Below are 21,883 nucleotides of genomic sequence, written 5' to 3'. Positions count from 1 at the left end.
TCCAATGCTAATGAGAACCAAAGATGAACTGTAGAAAAATCTGGTATTTGGGGGTTAGCTCTTGGCGTGTGCTTGAGCTAACAGGTCCTGACCTCATATAAAAATTCCAGAGCTATTTTATCAAATAAGAAAAACAAAGCCAAAAAGTACTCATAAAGTACTGTAAATTCAGATTTCATCAAATATGATTTAATCAAAAAACATGTTTTCTAAAACATAGGTTAACAGACGGCTAATTGAGATATAAATTATATTCACGGACATTTTAAGCACCTTAAAGAATGGTTATTTGTCACTTCATCTTTCGTGGGGGAAAGAGAAATGTCAATCAAAGTCCTACAAACAGTACAATGTGTTATGTTTGAAATAGCAACTCCTCTCATGTGAGAAGGGGCCCAGAGCAGAGAACATTCAGCGGGACGGAGGCAGGGCTGATTGACTGGTAAGTCTGTTACCTGCACCATACGTAAGCAAGATCACAGCTTATAGGTGGAGGCTGCCTAGCGTTGCCTGATTCAGAAGGGAAAAGATCACCAGTTAAACCTGAATTTCAGATGAATGACAGATAATTTTTTACTATGTCCTAAAGTATATCACATGGGATATACTAACAGATTGCTCACATTTTTGGTATATTATATTTTTATCTGGCACACACCTAATGCTACCTGGTGGTTGGCGAAGCTGCTAGAACATTTCAGCTGAATACGAGAATAGCAGATCCCTCTAAGTACCTTTGTTGCCCTCAGACCAAAATCCAGTAATTCTTTTATGCCAGATGGTACCAAATGTGAATAAGCAGACACCTCAAGACAACATCCACAGTGTCCATGGAAACACGCTCAAAACCCGTCTGACTGCTTCCCTAAATTAATTTAGAATCATACAATCACAGAATTTTAGAATTGGGAAGACTTGCATAGATCCCTTTTTTTAAAAAAAGAAAAAAATGATGTCATTCCCCAGCGCAAATAACCTTCCTACAACCAGTTACCAACATGAGAGTTAAGGAAAGTGACGTGGACACCACATTTAACCACAAGAGGGCCAAGAAGTTGCCAGTGCCTCTCCTGCCCCAGCATTTATTTATTTTTCCAATGCTGGCAACGTGAGAGCCCTTTCCACAAGCGGTGATAGAAACAGAGAAGAAACGGACTATGAGCTCCCCGAGGACCGGATGGGTATTGAATTCATCTGTGTAACCGAAATGTTTGGCACTTGGTGGACACTCAATGAATATTTGATGAATTAATGGGTGATTGTGTGTGTAGTCTTGAGTCACTGAGACTACATATGCTGGTTGGGAGAGATAGTGAAGCGGGCAAAAGCAAACAGGAGGGGAGCTCTGAGAACAGGGTAATGGGAGAATGCAGGATGACCACAGCCTTGGCTCTCAGGCCATCTTTTTTTTTTTTTTTTTTTTAAACTTTTTCTTTTTTAAAGATTTTATTTATTTATTTGAGAGAGAGAGAATGAAAGACAGAGAGCATGAGAGGGAGGAGGGTCAGAGGCAGAAGCAGACTCCCCGCTGAGCAGGGAGCCCGATGCGGGACTCGATCCCCGGACTCCAGGATCATGACCTGAGCCGAAGGCAGTCGCTTAACCAACTGAGCCACCCAGACGCCCCTCTCAGGCCATCTTCTAACTGAATCCTCTTGTTTGTCCTATCCCCAGTAATGATGCAAAGATGTCATCATCCCCTACATTTGGGTCCTCAGGAAAGTAACCTAATCGTAGCCCAGGGTCAGCTCAGACCCAGCTGCTTGCCCTCTCCAAGACCATTTCATCCACAGGGATGGGGACACGGGCACAGATAGTGGCCCATAGGCTCTCACTAACATCTGTGACCCAAGGGAAAAGGAATTAGTTCCAGAATACAAAAAGAAATCAGACTATCAAAATTAGTACGTTTGCTTAGATGACTATAAAACATTACTTTAAGTCAACAATCAAATGCAACTCAATGCTCACATTCTTAAAAAGAAGTCATATTTAATGGGGAATATGGGTACATTCTATTAATTCTGATGCAAGGTTAAGTATGACCAGCCTTGACCAGATTCCTTCCTCCTCCTGTCGGAAGCTGTTCTAATGTAAATTACCAGGTAGACCACCTCACATAACATTTAGAAAAAGAATAATTCCTTCTCCTCCCTCCTATCTTCTGCCTCCTCAAAGCCGTTCATTATTGTAATGCCCTGACTTTAAATGCTGCTTCATGCAGCAATTTGTTTACCTGTGCAGTCTTACATAGGCTCCTGCACAGCGATGTACCATATGAAACAGCTGAAGAATTCAGTGTAGGTCTGCTGGAAAAAGTTCCAATGGCTGAAGAATGAAAAGAGGCACAAATACTAAAAATGGCATTTGAAGAGTGTTCACCTTAAGACACTGTGCTCACTCAGTGAGATACTAACACCTCATAACATCCACTGAAGTGGGGTCTAGTCTCATCCTCATTTTACAGACAAGGAAACGGAGACCTAGAGAGGTTAAGTATCTTGCCTGAGGTCACACAGCGGAGCCAAGATTTAAACCTGGACAACGTGATCCTGTTTTAGGTAAGCTGTTGATTGTTGCAGCCCAGGAGTCGAATGGACAAAGGGTCATTGCCCAAGAGTGGTTCAAACCTATAAAAATGTTAGGAAGGCCATGCCCCAAATGAGCTAAGATTGAGGGAAAGGGAGTGGGAGGGAGGGAGAAAAAAGACAACCAGACAGAGTTTTCTAAGCAGGGATGATCGAAAAGATGGAAAGGCAAGATGCACACTCCTCAAACTAAAGGCAGAACTACTCAGACTATATTTTGGAGCTGGAGGGTCACTATATTAGGAAGTTCCTAATACCAGGAGCTGGAGGGATACGTCGAATTCATTCATTTCAACCACCTCATTTAATGGACGGGCAGCCAAAGCCAAGAAAGGTTAAATAACTTGTCCAAGATCACCAGGCTGAAGAGGATTCCAAGGCGTCCTGACTCTATTCCAGGGCTCCTCTCCCTCCAGCTGCCTACCTGGGCCTGCTAGGGAGAAGTGAAAGATCAAAAGAACCTTTAAAAAAAAAAAAAAAAAAAAGCAATCCAGGATACATAAGGAGAACCTGGTCTTTAAAGCCTCTCTGAGAAATCTTTGGGGAGCCACAAAGAGTTAAGGGAATTTCTTGCAAAGGAAAGGAGACAGGTCAGAGTTTTTTGGGTTTTTTATAAATGGGGTAGATCCAGGAAACCAAACCAGTAGACAGAGTCTGTCTAAACTAAAAAGGGGCTCTCACGGACTTTTGTAAGCACTAGGTACTAACAAGAATTCACTAGGAATGTTATGTTGTGTTAACTTTATATCCCGCTTTTTACAGTTTTTGATAAGCAGGAGAAGTCTGGTCCACTTAAAGTATCAAGACTTAGGCAGGGTATATGGTAGTCTCATACCTGGAGATGAAAATGGCAAAATAAAAGGGATTTGGCTCAAACATTGTCTTCTTAGGATACCTTCGGCAGCTCCACTGCAGACATGGAAACCCCACCTACCCCGAGTCCCACAGGTCTGCACACTCGCTCTGCTAGAGCTAAGGTGACAGCTTCCTGTGGTTCATTTACCTGGCTGGACCCCCCTAAGGGGATGGTAAGCTGATGAATCTGGAGCCCCTGCATGTTGGAGGATCTCGATTAGGGTTGGCCGAATGAATTCCTACTTCTCTTTATACGTTCATTATCTACTGAGGACCTACAATGTGCCAGGCACCGTGCCAAGCACCAGTATGCCGGGCTTATTAACAAGACAGACGCGATCCCTGCCCTCGGGGAACTTACAGTCTTCTGACAGGGACAAGGATAAAGCAAACAATCATACAAACAATTATAACATTTCAGAGGGGAAGTACCGGATGCTACGAAAGGGGGCATTTAGGGAAGACGGTTCTGAGGAAATGACATGTAAGCCAAGAATCAAGATCAGAGTTAACGAAATAAAAGCTAGGAAGAAGAATACCTTCTAGAAGGACAGCCTGAGCGAAATCCCCGAGGCAGGAAGATGCAGGACATAATGAGAGAATGGAAAGCAGCCCTGTGGGGCCGGAATATGGCCAAGCAGAGTGAGCCCCAGTAAGGTGAGGGGCCAAGCATGAGAGGTGCACAGGTCTCTGAAGACTCCTGCCCAGCGAGCCCACGGATGCACTGCCAAAGGGCTGACGGCTGAGAAACATGATCAGACAGGCTCTCTAAAGACCACTCTGGCTGTGGGTGCAGCATAAATGAGAGGGGAAAGTAAAAGACCACCAATTAGGCTGCTCCTGCAGTCATCCTGGCAAGTTTTGAATGGACAGACAAGTGGGTAAGAGCACTGTTTGGAGGAGTCACCCTTTATGTAACAATCACCCCAGAGGACATTTATGCTTGGGTGACAATTTCAGGAAGATCTTCATCACGTGGGGCCACCGTTTCTCGCTGGCTCCACCCTGGGTCTCTGTCCTTTCCAACACGTTATCTTGATGGGGGTGAGGCCAGGCAGGAAACCAGCCAAACCACTAGTACGTAAAAATCTGGGAGGGATGGCCGCGATCAGAAAGTTCATTGAACCACTACTGGACTCTCTTGTAGGCTCAGGAAAGAGAAGGTTGATAAAGATGAAAACTGAACGGTCTTGTTCTCACGGGACTCCCAGAGGCCCCAGTGGGAAGGGGGGTAGTTTGGGCCCAACACACTTTAATACGGGGCCTACTAAGATAAGAGCTGTTAACAGCACTATAAACAAAGCTGTATGGACATGCACTAACAAGAGAAATTGATCCTGGCAGGGAAGTAGGGCAAGTTTCTTTCAAAACTGGCCTCTGACCTTCGCCTTTCAGGCTGAGTAACACTTTGAGGGGTAGAGGAGGGGAGGGAGGGGGCATACCTGGGAGCAGGAAGAGTCTGAATAAAATAAGAACAAAGAGGAGTGAGTCTGCGGGAGCCCAGGGGCAAGGAAGGCCTCGATCTATATGGTAAAACATCAGGATTAGCAATGACTTGCCCATTGACAATACCCATCCACAAACACCGTCTCATTTCATCTCACATTCATATCGAGGTCAGTAAGACTGATCTTGTTTGACAACAAGGCGCAGGGATGCTCCCCTCACCCAACCACACCCAAGGGATCGGCCCCATTCCTGAGCCTTGTTCCACTGGTCACCAGTGAAACCAAACAATGCTAACAGTGTGCTATTTCACAGAAAGAAAAATAAAAGCCACTAGTTAGGTTTTTAAAAGTTTTCCATACGCTCACGATGACTGCAAATGTAATACACGCTGACAAATCCGGGGCTGCAGCTAATATCAGCTTCATGAAGATACCATTAGAGATTATAGTAAGGAACGGCCCTTCTGTGACCCTGAAGTCAAGAGAGCGCTCAGTCTGATTTCCAGCACGTCCACTTACCAGCTGTATGGCTGTGGACTGGAAATTATTTCATTCCCAAGTGAAGTTTCCCCACATCTCGAAGTTGGGAGTCCTAAACCCACCCTACCGAGACTGCTGAAAGACCAGATGGAAAGTGCAGGGAACCAGGCTGGCACAAACCTGGAGCACTCTGTTAATGTTGGCCTTTATTAACTCTCTTTACAGCTCTCTGCCAAGGTCAGAACATGAGAGACACCATGCTCAACTGCAGGTTCCACGTTTTATGAGAGAGAGTGAAAATTCACAGACTGTTTAGGAAGGGGGATCGTGAGAGAAGGTTCGAGAAAGCACTAGTCTTGCAAGTACAGACACCTAAAAGCCTGAGTTCTTGCCCTAGTTTTGTCACTAACTAGCTCTGTGATCTTAGGCATGTCACAACTTATTTGTGACTCAGATCCTACCTGTAAAGTGATGACGGTTGAGATATGAATTCCAAGTGACTCCTAAAGTCCCATTCAGCTCTAACACTCCTTCAGTTTTATGAATCCTGCCTTATGAGGGCCTTTTAAAAGGGAATGCGATTTTCCAAAAGAAATGATTAAAAAGCTCCATGCTCTAGTTTTAAAAATGATTAGAAGCAGTCACATAAAAGAAGAATACACTTAGTATGTTTTACAAGAAATAATTATAAAAGTAGGACCAAGAGGGGAGCAGCTCAAAAGGGAAGCGGCTTTTGACTCAGGCTAAGGAAAAAAGAACTTTCCAACAATAAAAATTATTTGCTAATGGACACTCCCAGCACCTTGCCCAAAGTGGCACATAATAAACTCAAGAAATGATGGATAGGTGGATGGGCGGATGGGTGGGCGGGTGAGTGGGAAGGAAGGAAGGGAAGAAGGAGCTGGCTCAGGAGGGAGTAAACTTCCCCATACCAACTGTGTCCAGGCATCAGCTGGATGATCCTCTGTAAGGGGCACTGCAGAACGGACTTCTATCCCACGTAGAAGGTTCTACTACAGGTCAATGTGATATTTATTTCCTCATTTCTCTCCCACTAACTCATACATATTTTATGTATGTATATTTTTATCAGATTAATTTCCCTAAAGGACAGTTCTGTTGATGTCACTCTCCTACTCAGAAAAATTCAATGGCTCTCCATTGCCTCTTCAGTTAAGTCCACAAACCTGATATTTATTTGAGGGTTTATTCCAGCTCTACCTTAGGGACTTTTATTCATTTTTCAAATCCCAACTTGGCTCTATTCCCCATCAAGAAAATGACCACTCTTCACCTTCTCCCCTACCAATTCTCTGAACTGTGTCTATTGTTGTATATTATTGCACACAATTACAATGCATTCAGTGACAGTCCTTCTCGTCCATGAGACTGTGAAGTCCCTGCATGAGGGAGGAATCTTTGTCTCTGTACCTCCAACGAGGAGGAGAATACCTGACTTTCAGTAGTCATTCTGTAACAATAGAAATTGCTTATTGTTTATCATAAACCAGGCATTCTGTTAAATTCCTGATATGCAATATCTGCTTGGATCTTTAGAACAACTCTGTTGTCCCCAGTAAACATATAAGGAACTGGAGGTAAGGGAATATAAATCTGCACAAGACACAAAGCCAGTAATTGGTCGGGGTTGGATTCAAACCTGGTACTTCACGCCTCGAAGTCCTGGACAGGAAGCGTTCCGTATGCTCCTTTCCTGCAGCAAGTCCATCTATGACAGCTAAAACACGTTATCCATTCACTCATTCAACAAAGCACTGACTGCGCCATTAGGGGACAGGATCCGGATGTAGAGTTCCTGCCCTCAAGAAGTTTACAATTTACCGTGTGAAAGAGACAAACCAACAATTATGGCACAGTGCAATAATGCTACCAGAGAGATATAGATAGGAAGAAAAACATTTCAACCAAACTGGGGAGACAGGAAATACTAATTATAGCAATGACTTCTAATTATTGAGCACCTACTGCGTGCTGAACAATGTCTTGAAAATCCTATCACAAGGCTTTACAAATAAACAAACTGCAGCCGAGCAAGATCATAGTGTGGTTAAGTGGTTGAGATAATAGTTTCTGGAGGCAAAGTGCCATTGTTCTAGTCTCGGTACCACCGGTTTCTAGCTGTGCCCTTGAGTGCCATCCGTACCTTAGGTCCTCCATCTCTAAAATGGGAACAGTTCCGAGTCACAGGGATGTTGTAGGGATGAAGCCTAGGCCAGGCACTGAAAATGCTCCCTGATACTGCATAAAGCTTATTAAGTAACTTGACCCAGAGCATACCAAGTATCCGATTCCAGTATCCATATGTACAAAGCCTTCCTGAGGAACGCACCTGTACCCAGGTGACGCTAGGGCTGAGCTTTGAAGGCAAATGTAGGTATAAGAGCAGGGAGGGTATGACTGGCTACAGAAACGGCCAACATTCCACACTGCCCTCTTCTTTCTCCCAGAGTCTTGACCCAATGAAATCCTATCCATCAGCCAACAAAACCATCCTATTAGACCCCTTCCATGAATGTGCCCCTAATCTCCCTCCCAGACACTTAGCTGACGCCTCTTGGGTCAGGGTCAGTCTTGTGTATACAGCTGGTATTTATACACTTTCACCCATAAACTATGCACACACATACGTGCATATGAGCAGAAATCCATGGGGCTTCTAGAATGCCTCACATTCACAGGGCAGGTACTTTACAAAGCACCACAAGACAATGATCATCAGCTCAAGTTCAGAGATATTTGCTATACTAATTACCATTCCAAAGCTAAAATTAGAAACCATCCCCAAACTGCAGACAGCTCTACTGTAAACAATATTTCCTACTCATCCTAACCCATCATCTTGAGTTTTTCACTAATGGGGGAGGTAACCTATGATTTATTATTTAAAACTGCAGCTCCATCTAAGGAGCTTAAAAACAGACAGGAGAATGTGAGACAAAAGAAACCTCTACCCTTCCTAATACATATTTATCTGAAACTGTCACATCTGTTTTCTTGGCTTCCTTGTAAGCTGGAGTGGAAGAAAGTGAGAAGCATTTTTACATTAAAAATTATCAGAAGCACAGGGGCACCTGGGTGGCTCAGTAGGTTAAGCATCTGACTCTTGATTTCAGCTAAGGTTAAGATCTCCGGGTTGTATGAGTGGGGGGCCCCCCCCCCCCCCCCCCCCCGTGAGCCTCCTGCTCAGCAGGGAGTCTGCTGGAGATTTTCTCTCTCCACCCCGCCCCTCCCCCCACACTCTCCTCCTCTCTAAAATAAATAAATAAATCTTTTAAAACATTAAAAATAAAATAAAAATTATCAGAAGCGTAATAAAAATTTCCTAACATCAGCCTATGTCAAATATTGTTTTATTTTAAAAACGAAAGGAATTTTATTTTTTTTCATGGCCAACTTTTGATCAAGAATGCAATCAATCCACTGTGATAGCAGATCTGGGGGAAAATGCACCAAAAAATGATGAAACTGTGAAGTTAATAAAGGAAAGAGGCAAATATGAATTCCATCTCTTTTCTTTCTTTCAGCCCAATTATAGAAGGGGTAGGCAGATATGAGGCTATAACGCAGGCAACGTTAATAGAAAAAAAGCAAAAGATCAAGAAGATCCAAACATTAAATAATCGTCTCTCCTCTCAGGAGTACTCTGAGCACTGATTGAATCTTTATTACAGGTCTCTTTATTTAAAAAAAAAAAATCATGGGACGTGTGTCGCTGGCTCAGTCAGTAGAGCATATGACCGGATCTCACGGTTGTAGGTTCAAGCCCCATGTTGGGTATAGAGATTACTTACAAATAAAATGTTAAAAAAATAATAATAATTGGCTTAAAAATACCTAGAAAATTAGGGGCGCCTTGGTGGCTCAGTCAGTTAAGCGACTGCCTTTGGCTCAGGTCATGATCCCAGGGTCCTCGGCGTTGGGCTCCCTGCTCAATGGGGAGCCTGCTTCTCCGTCTGCCTCTGCTGCTCCTTCTGCTTGTGCTCTCTGACTCGCACTCTCTCTCTCAAATAAATAAGTAAAATCTTTAAAAAAAAACCTAGAAAATTAGAATTGAAAGAAAATTTATTATTATTTTTTGGCTTTGAGGGTTAAGGGATTAACTTATTTCTAGCAACTTAAGGTTAAGCAACAAGAAGGATTAAAGTACATTTTTATGCCAAATAGTACATTTCGGGGGCTTCTCCAAAAACAAAAAGACAGGGATCAAATATTGGCCAAGGTTAAAAATAAAGAAGGACTAATGGGGAGGCAAACCTATCAGACTAAGTCATTTTTTCCTCATAATAGTCTAAAATTAGATCCCTTAGCAATGCTTACTTTCTTTAAATAAAAATGATATAATATCACAAACTTCCCTTTTAAACACCACTGAGGTACTTGGGTTCCATAAGTACTTGACAGCTAACTACAAAGCTAACCAGACCTAGAGATTTTTTAAGTCTAATAAAATGTCACAGCCAACCTGGTGAAATCTCAACTCTTATTTGAAGTACCCAGTCTATAAATCCAAAGCTATATGGACAAACACACTCCCCAAGTAATTTTAGGGCACAAAAAAGGCCTCAGCTTTCATCCCCCCAATAAATGGAATCAGCCTTTTTCCTTCTTTCAAAGCCTAAATCTGGCTCTCAGAGGTAGTAGGATATTGTGAAGAGTTCCTTCACGTTGGGATCTCTGATGCCCACAGTGGTACATGCAGACCCAGGATCTGAACCCGAATTCCAAGTTCTATTCTAACATGAAGGAGTTAAAGAGGACCCCAAGGTCTCTGCTCTTCATCTCCACTGTGCTCTGCACAGCACCAGAGCGATCCTATTAAAACTAAGTCAGATCTTGTCATCCCTGCGCTCAGAACTCCCCCTTCACCTTCCCTGTCAGAGTAAAACCAAAGCCCTACAATGGCCTCCAGGCCACTACGGAGTCTGACCCCTGTGTCCTCACGTCCTGATTGTCCCTTTGCTCACCAACTCCAGACACACTGGCCTCTCTGCTCTGGCTGCCCTCTGCCCGGAATGCTCTTCCCCCAAATATCTGCATGACTAATGGTCACCTTCAAATATCTGAATAAACGTTTCCCTCCCAATTAGATGCGTTTAAAATTACATGTCTTTCAAACTCCATTATTTTTCTTTCTCCATGGTCCTTACCACTTTCCAACAAATGACACAATTGATTTCTTTATTGTGTTTCTTGTTTATTGGCTTGTTTCTTCCAGCTAGCATGAACACTGCCTGAGGGCAGGAATTTGCTTGTGTTTGTTAACTGACGCATCTCAGGTGTTCGGTATGTAGCAGGTGTTCAGCAAATATTTGTAGATGAATAAATAAGGTCTTCTATTGCTCTAACTTCTTATGACTCCATGAAGTATCCAGTACTTCCCGCTTGGCAAACTGATAACTGGTTATTTCACCACCGATACCAACACAAGAAACTGATTTGTCAAGTTCAAAAACATTTAATTAATTGCCACCATTTATTGAGAATTTACTATGAGCCAGGTACCATGTTTTAGATGTGTTTTCTCATTTAATCATCACCAAGCGCCAATTAGAAAGACATTACATTCCTCCCTAATTTTTTAAGGAGCCTAAGGAAATGTAGGCTCAGACAGGATAAGAGAGTAACCCAAGACCATACTGTGACCTATGAGGGCCCATGCTGGGCTGTCTGCACATCCAGGGCCATCTGATGCCCCATTCTGCCTCCTTCATCATAAACCTGGTTCCGCTCTTCACTAGCACAGACAACAGAGACCCCATGGCTGTGTTATGGGAAGACGCCAGGGTACAGTTAATTATACAGAGAAAAGCTGGGCTAAAAAAAAATAATAAATGCAACGAAATTTTGTGAAAGAATCTGTACTTTTATAATAAAACATATGGTCATTCTTATAAAATCATTCTGATACTGTTAAAACCAAACCAGTAACAACAGAACTTGAAAGGGAGACGTCATGATTAAACTCAGCACCGGTCTCCCTAAAGACTTGCTTATGTGACCAGGATAGCCCCTGTGACCCCTTCACTGAGCCTCGGCACTATTGGCTGCAGATTCTGAGACTCACTAAGTGAGAAAAATCTATCTGCAAGAAATAACGAATTTACAAAAAAAAGGCACGCTGTAAATTCAACCAGCTCCAGATCACAATTTCTGAGGTTGGTAGGAGTATTTTGAGAGCCATTACACAAGCCCAGTAGAACAAAACCTGAGTCAACTCAGACAGCTGAGTTCAGCAGTTCCCAGAGAATGACAGAAAAAGGATAATTCTATCAAAGGCTCTTTTCTTTGAATCATCTTACCGGTGGACCAAAGTCTTCATTGACGCCAACCCACAAAGGAGACACGGCCCATGAGCAAAAGTTTCTGGAAGGGTTAGCTTCTCTTCCCACGGAGAGGGAAATGGTCCAAAACAGCCACCCACTTCTATGGCTCAGAATAGGCTGTGTGGTTAGACGAGGCTGGGATGCCCGTCCTGAGGCTACCGTCACCACCTTAACCGACTCCTGAACCCCAGACACTGGGGGGCAAGTCCAACCGAGGGTTCTCCCGACTCCCACACACAGGGCACGACAACGTTATGTCCCAGTCAGACCCGGCCTATTCCAACCATCTGATTCCATCAAATCTTCTTATCCAAATTCTCCTGGGGGTTTCTCAACCAGACACTGCTTTCACCTTTCTGAGGTGGGAGGTGGGAGCCTTCAGTGACCGTGGACAGAGGTAAAAGGAGAGTCCCGCATGTTGGCGTTGCCTCATCCAGAAGAAATATCTGAACTTCAAAGTATCGCACGGATAACTGAAGTTTTTCTTTTACTTGATAATTCTAAATTGTGAGTTCAATATCTAAAATTAGATTACGCATAAATGCCAAGAATTCCTTTTGTGATAATCATTAAAACCCCAAATTTAAAATCCCTGCTTAAATGGTTTTAATCAAGAGAGCAATCCAAAGTCTTAATTTTTCAGGTCTATTATCTGTAGAAATTTTTACTTTATTAGTAATGTAAAACAAGCAGGCAGTCCCTAGGAAAAGAATTTTTAATTAAAAGCCTTCACAAGTATTCCATAACCACTTTGAGAGCTATCTTGACGCATGGATGCCTTTGGGGGAGGGGTGTACCTAGGCTCTAACTATACTTGAAAAATAGCATTGTCGCTATGGAAGCAGCTCTAAATTTTGACTGTTCTTCCTTATGCTAGCAAAGGCCATGTTCTTTATACGCAGCTTTTCTTTTCACTGAAAATGGCTTTGACAGTAATCCACCTAGGGTATAGCATGCCCTGCCTCGCCTAGGTACCACCCTTCTGACATGCTGTCAAGCACCATGCTTTCAGCTGAGCCCCAAACATAGAGGTAGAGTATAGATCAATGGAAATACCAGCTTCACCTCCCCCGCCCCCCCCCCAAAAAAAAAAGGTGACTTTCATTCATTCAACCATTCATTCCTTGAAGGAATCACAGATAAGGCCCATTCAAGTTCTTGTCACTGGCCTAATTATGATCTCTCCTTTCTGGACCCTTTACTGACAACTACAGTCTCACTATTGAGCAAGCATGACCAAGTTTTGTTTAAAAACAAATGTTTCGGAGCACCAGGGTGGCTCAGTCGGTTAAGCGTCTGCCTTTGGTTCAGGTCAAGATCTCAGGGTCCTGGGATCGATCCCCACGTTGGGCTCCCTGTTCAGCGGGGAGCCTGCTTCTCCCTCTCTCTCTGCCCCCTCCCCCTGCTTGTGCTTTCTCTCTCTCTCTGTCAAAAAAAAAACTTTAAAAAATAATAATAATAAATTGCAAAATAAATAAATAAACACAAATGTTTCATAAATTTTACATTTAAGAGTACAGGCTTTTGGAGTGGTCACCTTTAGAAAGCAGCATGTCTTCCAGTAACATGAAGAAACTGCTCCAATGTTTGCGACTCCTCTTTCTGAGCTGTTTCCATTTCAATAGCTCAGAGACAGTAAGTTGTCATTCTCTGAAGATGTATTTGATTCTGGGAAGCACCCAAAGGCCTTTAGAGCCCAAGCTTGCCAAATAATGTAGGTAATCATGTTGAGTAATATTGTTTTTCATAAAAATGAGGTGTGACCATTAAAGTAATAAAACTGGTTTTCTTATGAGGATCATAACCAGACTCTGAAGGCAAACGCACAAAAAAGTTCAAAAAGTGTTTGGTGATGGATAGTCTTGGTTTTTGGTTGTTTTTAAGCAAATGGCAAGATCTTTAAAATTAGTACAAAATGAACCAAAGCTACTCCGAAGACAGTTTTTCCCACTTGGACACACATATGAGTATATGCAATAAATTATATTAATAAATTCTGCCAACTGCCCTTAATTTAACATTTTGATTAATTTTCACAAAATCTTATCCTTTTTCCACCATCATTCTCATTAATTTAAATCATTCACTGTGATAGCAAAAAATATTAAAATATATGATTCCCTCAAGGAGCAAATGATCAAATGCATGAAAGCAAAGTCTTCTTCAGCATCTTAGAATTAAAGTGGATTTCGAGAGCATCCATCCAATAGATATTTATTTATTTATTTATTTATTATTTTTTATTTTTTGTAAAGATTTTATTTATTTATTTGACAGAGAAAGACACAGTGAGAGAGGGATCACAAGCAGGGGGAGTGGGAGAGGGAGAAGCAGACTCCCCGCCAAGCAGGGAGCCTGATGCGGGACTCGATCCCGGGACTCCAGGATCATGCCCTGAGCCGAAGGCAGTCGCTTAACCAACTGAGCCACCCAGGCGCCCCCAATAGATATTTATTGAGCAAATATTAGCGAAGAGAGAAAGAGAGATGTTCAGTTTGCCAAGATTAACCATCTAAATCTCCTTGAGTAAGTCATCTATTTAGGAGGATGGTTTTGTGGCGGTGAAGATGGAATTTATCCTTAGCAATCTTTTAGGCCTGGGACTGTTATTTTCAGTTTTCAGTAAGTGGAAGGGAGCAGGGTTTCCTATTATATTATAACAGGAATACGTCTATGTTATGATACCGAGAACAAGCTTCCCTAGCCACAGTGGAATCACCATTTCTATCCTGGGGCCATGGCGGTGGCTATCAGCATTAAAACTTCCATCTCAGGTCAATTCATCTTCTTGAAATAATCAATGCTCCAGGAAAAAGATGAACTCCACAGCTCCTATTTGCACATTCAGGTCAATTAGCAGAGAGTAGGCATAACAGTCTTCTAGATGCCTGGAAGTGGAGTGTTGCTCTAGCAAACCCTTAAAAATGTAGATGGTGGCTTTCTCATTTTACTTGCCCCCAAGATGCCTCTGATATCTTCTCTTCTATTTCATTTTTACAAGGCTTTTCAAAGTCTACTAAATTGATTTCATGACTCATTAATGGGGCACTTCCCACAGTCTGGAAAACAATGACCTACACCAGATGTTTTTGACAGTGTGGCCCACAGTCCATGTCCACCAGAACAGAACATGCAAAGAAAAAAAAAAAAAAAGCAAATTCCTGGGCTCCATCCCAGACCTTCCACAACAGATGATCTGTTGGTAGAGTCCATGAACTGTCATTTCAATGAGCTTCCGAGGTCATTCTGATGTGCACTGAAGTTTGAAAACTTGTCTTGACCATTACCCAGCCATAAATCATAAGGAAAATAGGTCCAAAGAGGCTACATGGTTTTTCAAGATCATACTGCTAATTAGTAGCAAATCCAACAGCAGGGATCGTGCCTCCTGTATTCCTGGGGAGTGTTCTTTAAATACATAAAGAACACCATTCATGCCCATCTCTGATCCATATCCCCCAAATTTACTCAATGGTCACGCCCACTGCTATATCTCCAATGCCTAGAACAGTGCTATGTCTGGGTTGGGGGGGGTTAGGAAGAACCCCAGAAATGTATGTCTTATCATTTCCAAAATTAATATTCCAAGAAGACAGGAGTATAAAATCATACGTATGGCCAATCTAACAACCAGCGCACTGTTTAATAAGCATTGATCTTCATCAAATGTACCCTGACCTAACAAAACAAATGATTTGCAAGAATGAAAAATGAAATAATAGAGGCAAAGGTGTTTTGCTTTCCCTTTATACAGGTAAGAAGAAAACAGTGGCCAAAAGGGGCAATAAACTAGCAATAAAAAGTGTCAGTTTTAGTTCCTAAATCATAAAACTGACAAATGGTTTTCTCATATTCTAACAAAGGAATAATACCAACAAAAAGCAAGTCGATCAAGGATACTAAATAAAGCTAACTATATGTAATAGAATAAAAACAGACCATGGAATTGGAACGTTTACTGTCAAATTTGTGGTTTGGTTAGGCTGAGTTTACCTTTCTAATATCAATTTTTCCATTTGAAGGGCTCCTCCAGTTAATTCAAGTTCCCATGGGTCAGGCGTTAGGGTCCACAGCTATGACCAGTGATCTATGAGGATTCCACTGAGTAATGTTGGCCCTCTCTTCCAGAAGCAGTCCAAGGATGGTTTTCTAGGGTCTAAAATCAAATTAATTCAATATGCATCTATTGAACAACATTAACTTCTGGGTCCGGTGTGACGCTGTAGGAGTAGGAAGGGATGTAAGTAGACTCTTCAGTTCTCAAGTCGCATAATTGATTACAAAAACCTCTCAGTGCGTACATAAGTACTAGGTTATTATCAATAACCACACAAGCAGGTACACAATGACCAACTTCTTTACCTGGAAGGAAGGAGCAAGTAATTGTAATGTATACACGAGAGGACTTCTTTTTTTCAGGGAAATATGCAAGGGAAATATTCAGGGAAATATGCAAGCGCGAGGTACAGGGGCCTCCCCAGGGCACCCCCTCCCTGACTTTGAGACTCCTCTGTCCTTCACTTTCCTTTCGACTTCTCTGGCAAAGTCCAGGTAGAAAAAGAGACTTGAAGGTGCCCCGCCCCACATATTTGCACACATGGGCCATATTTTTTCAGGGCAGAGAAGGCAGTGGGAGTAAAGGCAAAGCTGACACATTTCTCTCACTTCATTCCCTACATCACTCGCTAAGATTCCCACAGCATTCTCTGTAAACAAGGGGCTGATGAGATAGTCAACCATGTCTACAAACTCAATGCCTTGGGTTATTGAGCATTTTTCAGAAACATACTTCCCTGGTAACTCAGGTCTGACCGTAGCTACTTCAGAGATTTATTGCCAAGCTCAGCAGCTGATCAAAATAAGAAAGAAATATTCTACAGATTTCAAACACTTTTATGAACCTAAAGAGAAAAAAATCAACTCTGGCATCGTTAAAATGTTAATACAGGAGTTCTATCCTGATCCGTAGCAGCTACTCACTCCCACACTTTAATCATCATTAATTCTGTGAGATTTAGTTCAGATAAATTTAACAACTGACTGCAAATACACTTCATAATTTTTATCAGGATTCGAGGATGGGCTTCACATCTGGAGTCTGATGACAAATACTGAGTAGTGTTTTAAGAAACTGTGCCACGTACATTTCATCACACATGCACATATATGCACATCAAAACATGCGTGAAGCCCCAATCACTCTTTTGCTTGAAGAATTCAAGAAACTACTCATGGAGGACCCTGCAGGATCACCCCAGTAACACAAGTCCTCCAAAGAGATAACAGAAAAAACAGCAGAGATTGGATTTCTTTCGCTTGCTCTCAGGGTTTTGGGATGACTGTATCTCGAGAGTTAATCCCTCCAGATGTATAAATGTAATGTCTGACATTGCTCCCCACCTGCAGTAATCAATCAGAAGTATCTCTAGAAAAGGCTCAGGAAGAAATCTGGATTTTTCCCAAGCAAAGTTGAACTGTCCTCACTCCGTGTCCCTTTCTCTCCATATGCATTTCTCTCCGTGTGAGGAGAAGCAAAGATATATTTTTATCCTATAACTGAATCTTGTCATTGATGTTTCTTCCTCTCTTATGGCTACAGGGAAACTCAGGGCCAGATCTGCAGACTACCTTTCACATAATTAGGCAGAGCCTTACGGAATGCCTTTCTAGATTTTAACACTCTTCTGGTTTCATCTGTGTGATCCGTATGCCACTTTTGTTCTCCTTTCTTCGTCTTTATTAACGTGTTTCATTAAGAAACAAACAAGTAAGTACCTAAGCAATGTTTATCCTGCATGAGGCTTCCCCCAAGCATTCACCACCTGTCACGATGTTCCCAAGCATGCAGACATGTTCACATTACCCCGAGTCCATAATTTCTATCTTCAAGCACACATTCCTTACACGAGAAAACCTACTGCTGGCTTGCTGACAATCCTGAGGGGTTCATCCTCTCCACTTAACAGTGGATGGTAGTGCTGTCTTCTCTGGAGTGGTATTTAAACCTGGCTTCATTGTTAACTAAGAAAATCCTATCTGGCAGGATTATTGAAAAATGGGGATTCGGGAAGTAAAATAATTCAACTAAAAACACAGAAATGTAAAAAGCACCCAATGATGTCATCGTTGTCACACAGTCCGTCCCATTAAAAAGCCATCTGTATGCAACAATAAAGGAAGACAGAGTAGATGGTAAATTATGCCTCTACATCACAGTTCTCTCTGAAATTTTATTCGATCATAAACCTCCATATCAAATAGTTTCTACATGTTCACTCATCTCTGCCTAATGTCAGGTACGTGATTAGCGCCAGGAAAGCATCACGAAAGTTTTGAATCTCGCATCCAGGTCTGCAACAGTGAGGCGAGCTTAGTGGACTGAGAACAAATTTTAGCTTGTGACAGAAATAACATACAGAACCTGGTAATCTCTCATAATAAACTCAGGATGGGGCATTTAAAAAGAAATTCATATAACCAAGAGCTTTCAGCTACGTTGGTTTTAAGAAGAGATCACTGAACTTAACCACACCCTAATTTGAAAGTAGCACAGAAAGCTGCCCAGCGGCCACACTTTACTGCAAAATATAGATAAATATTCTTATTTTGCAATCATGAATAAGGGGGTAATATTCCTTAGTCCATCTGCAGAAAAGCCCTTTTAGAGCCTAGAAAAGCCAGCAGGTTTTCCAAGCCTGCTTAATGCCAAAACCAAAGAACTAGATAGGACCTCACTGATTCTTGCATTTGATCATAAACGTCCCTGTAAGCCACATGCATTCATGTTTAAGTCTCCATGTTTATTGAAACCAAAAATCACTGGCAGCGTGCCGGGTGGCTCAGTCAGTTAGGCATCTGACTCTTGATTTCGGCTCAGGTCATGATCTCAGGGTCGTGAGATCCAGCCCTGAGCTGGGTGTGGAGCCTGCTAGGGATTTTGTCTTTCCCTCTCCCTCTGCTTCCTCTCCCCAACCCTCTCTCTCCCTCTCTAAAAAGCAAAAACAAAACAAAACAAAACAAAAAAACATTGGCAATAAAACAGAATCAATAGGGCATTTTCTCTAAATTAGAAATATTTCATTAATATTATCTCTATAAGATTTTAGAATTGCCTGAGAGAAACAACTCTAATTGATACAGAGATTTAGGGGAAAAAATATATTTTGGCAAATTAACTTTTATTACATCACATAAAATTAATCCACAGTATATATATATTAGGAGAAAATCTGAAAACTGACCACAAGTTCTTGCTCAATACTTTCATATACCATTAGCCACCTTCATCCACCTAAAATTCGTTGTGATTCATTTCAATATACAGAAATACACTGGAAATGAACTGGCTTTCATTACTGTTTCAACACTGCCTACCAAACCAAAGGCTGAATCTAAGCTATTTCTTGTGCTGTTAACATATTTAATCAAAATCATTCAACACGTTCAAAAATTATTAGAGTATGAAATCCAACATATACACCTAAAAAACATCTTTGGTCTCAGCATAACTCTTCCTCCCAAGACAAATTCTGACTTCTTGAAACATCTTTACCTATCCAGACACAGGTATAATTATGAGGACATTGCTTTCAGAGCCATATTTCCTAGATTAGCAAACTAATCACAGATCTTTTATCTATTGTAGTTCTTTTTCTTTGCTTTTGCTTGCCAGAACAATATATCCTTTATTTATTTATTTTTTTTAGAGCTTTTATGTATTTGAGAGAGAGAGATCGAGAGCACGAGCAGCGGAAGGGGCAGAGGGAGAAGCAGACTCCCAGCTGAGCAGGGAGCCCAACACAGGGCTTGATCCCAGGACCCCAGGATCATGGCCTGAGCCAAAGGCAGATGCTTAACCTGAGCCACCCAGGCGCCCCACAATAAATCCTTTAAAAAGAAGAATCTTGCTGCATATTTATTAGATATTATTTTAAAATTTAAGAACAGACTCTTCATTTCTATTATAATGGAAAAATAAATTCCCTGCTGTCCTTACCCTTTCTTCTCCATAGTCTATCACTTTTACCACTCGTAAGTTCGCCAGTTTTTCATACTCTATCCCTATTCTGCTATGTGTCTTTCCCTGACATTATACAAATTTATATAAATGTTTTGATTCTTTTCCGTGGTAGCTACTCTGCAGTGCTACTTGAGAAAGGGCATAAATAAGAGCAAAGCCAACTGAGACTATAGCTTAGAACAGTGAGATATTACTCAGCAACCCACAGAGAAGGGAAATGAAACAATGAATACCGAGAGCCCCTGGAGTCGCCATAACATTTAATTCAATTCTGTACGATTTGTGGAGGCCCGCCATGAACCAGGCAATGTGCTTGGTAGGCAGTGAGCTATAAAGAAAGGGCAGGCCGTGTGGACCAAAGACCTCATGCCACAGGGAGTTATTAATTGGTGGTCTGTAAAGAACTATTAATTCATGACCACGAGAGTTATGTTACTTTGGTAAAGATCACTTCCTTCTTATTCTTTTTGTTTTAATTTGCCAAGATCCATTAGGAAGCCCTGTATTCCTGTAGGACACCTGGGAAGGGATTATGTGACACCCCACCTGCCGTCCTCCCATTCGCCATCTAAAGCCCACATCCCACCTGCATTCCATTACTACCTCATTTCATTTATTTCCTCCCCAGTAGTGTGAGGTGCTTTCCTTCTACAAAGGCTGAAGATCAGAATCAATTCCAACACAAGAGCCTACTCACTGACAAACACAAGCAGAGCAGATTTCTGGCCCTCCACTGAAGCTCACCTGGACAGAATAGAAACCACAAGCCAAGAGGTTAGCCAATTGCTGGCTGGAGATCATCCCCACACTACAAAACATGCCGAAGAAAACTTTCTTTGAACATCGAGTAAGAATGAAAAACAAACAAACAAAACACAAAAACAAAAAAACCCAAAATGCTGAATAGAAGACAGAAATGTTGGAGGCTCTCCACATTTCATTTTCTCAGCTGAAATAACTCTTGGTAGTCTAGTACAGAAAGGATGCTGATATCCAAACCCATTAGGTCACTGTGAGAATAGCTGTGTGATGAAGGCATAGACTTTGTTCTCAAATTTTCTGATGGAGCTTTGTCAGAACTAAATAAAAGGACCCTAATTTGCCATTTTTGTTATGCATGAGGCTTCATCAGATTGGGATGCTGGAGAAAAGGTGGTGAAACCTGACCAGGCTTACAACAGCTTTTTCAAAGGTCAGACTATCCCCAAAGGATGGGAAAGCCTGCAGGGGGGATCTGCCTTCACATTCTATCTGTTTAGCGGCGCAGTGACTATTCCTATTTCTAAGTGCTTACCAGGGATTCTTTATTCCTTACAAATACAGATAAAAATTCCTCCTTGATTATAAACATTTTGACTTATAGCTCAATTTAGCAAAGCTCCAGGCCCTAGCAAATGACCCAAATAACCCTTTGTTGATCTGGGAGTCAAAATACTAACGATGAATTAAAAAAAAAAAAATCAAGGCAATAAAAAAATCCAGTACAGCAGTGTTTTCTCCCTGATAGAATGGGTCCCACTGTTGAGACATAGAAGTAAGTCTCTTTGGAGGCAGAGTTTGCCAACAAGCACAAACCCTCCATACCCAGGGCTGCTGCAGCAAAATAAATTTACTCACCTCCTCTGTTCATTCAGCTGTCCGTCTCGGTAATGAAAAGTAATGTTTCAGTTCAGGCTTTATGTTTGACCTGCAAATATACTACCACCAACAAAAATAAACCATTGCCCACTGCGATATTACAATATTAACACACGCTTTCCAGTTTTGATAAAACAATTTTAATGTATTACCGAGTGCACTGAGTCATCTACCTACTTGGCAAGGAAATACTGAATTGCTACAATTTCTGTCTATCCGTTTATTTATTTGTTTGTGAATAAAGCCATAGAGGTTTATCAAGTGAAGATACAGAAAAAGCTCTCAAGAGTGAGAGGGGTCCTGACAGAGTTGCCTACAATTTCTATTTAGGACACTTTTCTCATCCTGATCTGACCAATCTCAGTATAATTATCACTGAGTTATTAATTCTCCAACTACTACTCTTTCTTGTGTTGATCATCTCAGGTAACAAGGTTAGAGCCAGGTTAGTAAAAAGGGAAAATGAGAACTCAGACTCCTCACAGATCACCTGATTGACTTCTAACCCCT

The 21,883-nt window shown here is 41.7% G+C and overlaps 1 protein-coding gene across 3 annotated transcripts in view; it reads right to left on the bottom strand.

Moving 5' to 3' along the window:
- Positions 1–21,883, bottom strand: part of C6H1orf21 (chromosome 6 C1orf21 homolog) — a 218,319-nt gene that overhangs the window by 178,196 nt on the left and 18,240 nt on the right. Inside the window, exon 1 of one of the 3 annotated variants that reach the window (XM_021682785.1) lies at positions 15,709–15,740. The exons of 1 other annotated variant lie outside the window; for it this stretch is intronic. The gene's annotated coding sequence lies outside the window, so the exon portion shown is untranslated. Of the gene's footprint in view, positions 1–13,252; positions 13,346–15,708; positions 15,741–21,883 lie in introns of those variants that run through there. One more of the 3 variants, XM_021682786.1, reaches the window with a different exon arrangement.

Source organism: Neomonachus schauinslandi, chromosome 6, assembly GCF_002201575.2.
Source record: "Neomonachus schauinslandi chromosome 6, ASM220157v2, whole genome shotgun sequence".
In the NCBI taxonomy this organism is placed as follows: domain Eukaryota; kingdom Metazoa; phylum Chordata; class Mammalia; order Carnivora; family Phocidae; genus Neomonachus; species Neomonachus schauinslandi.
This window is presented reverse-complemented; position numbering and strand designations above follow the sequence as displayed.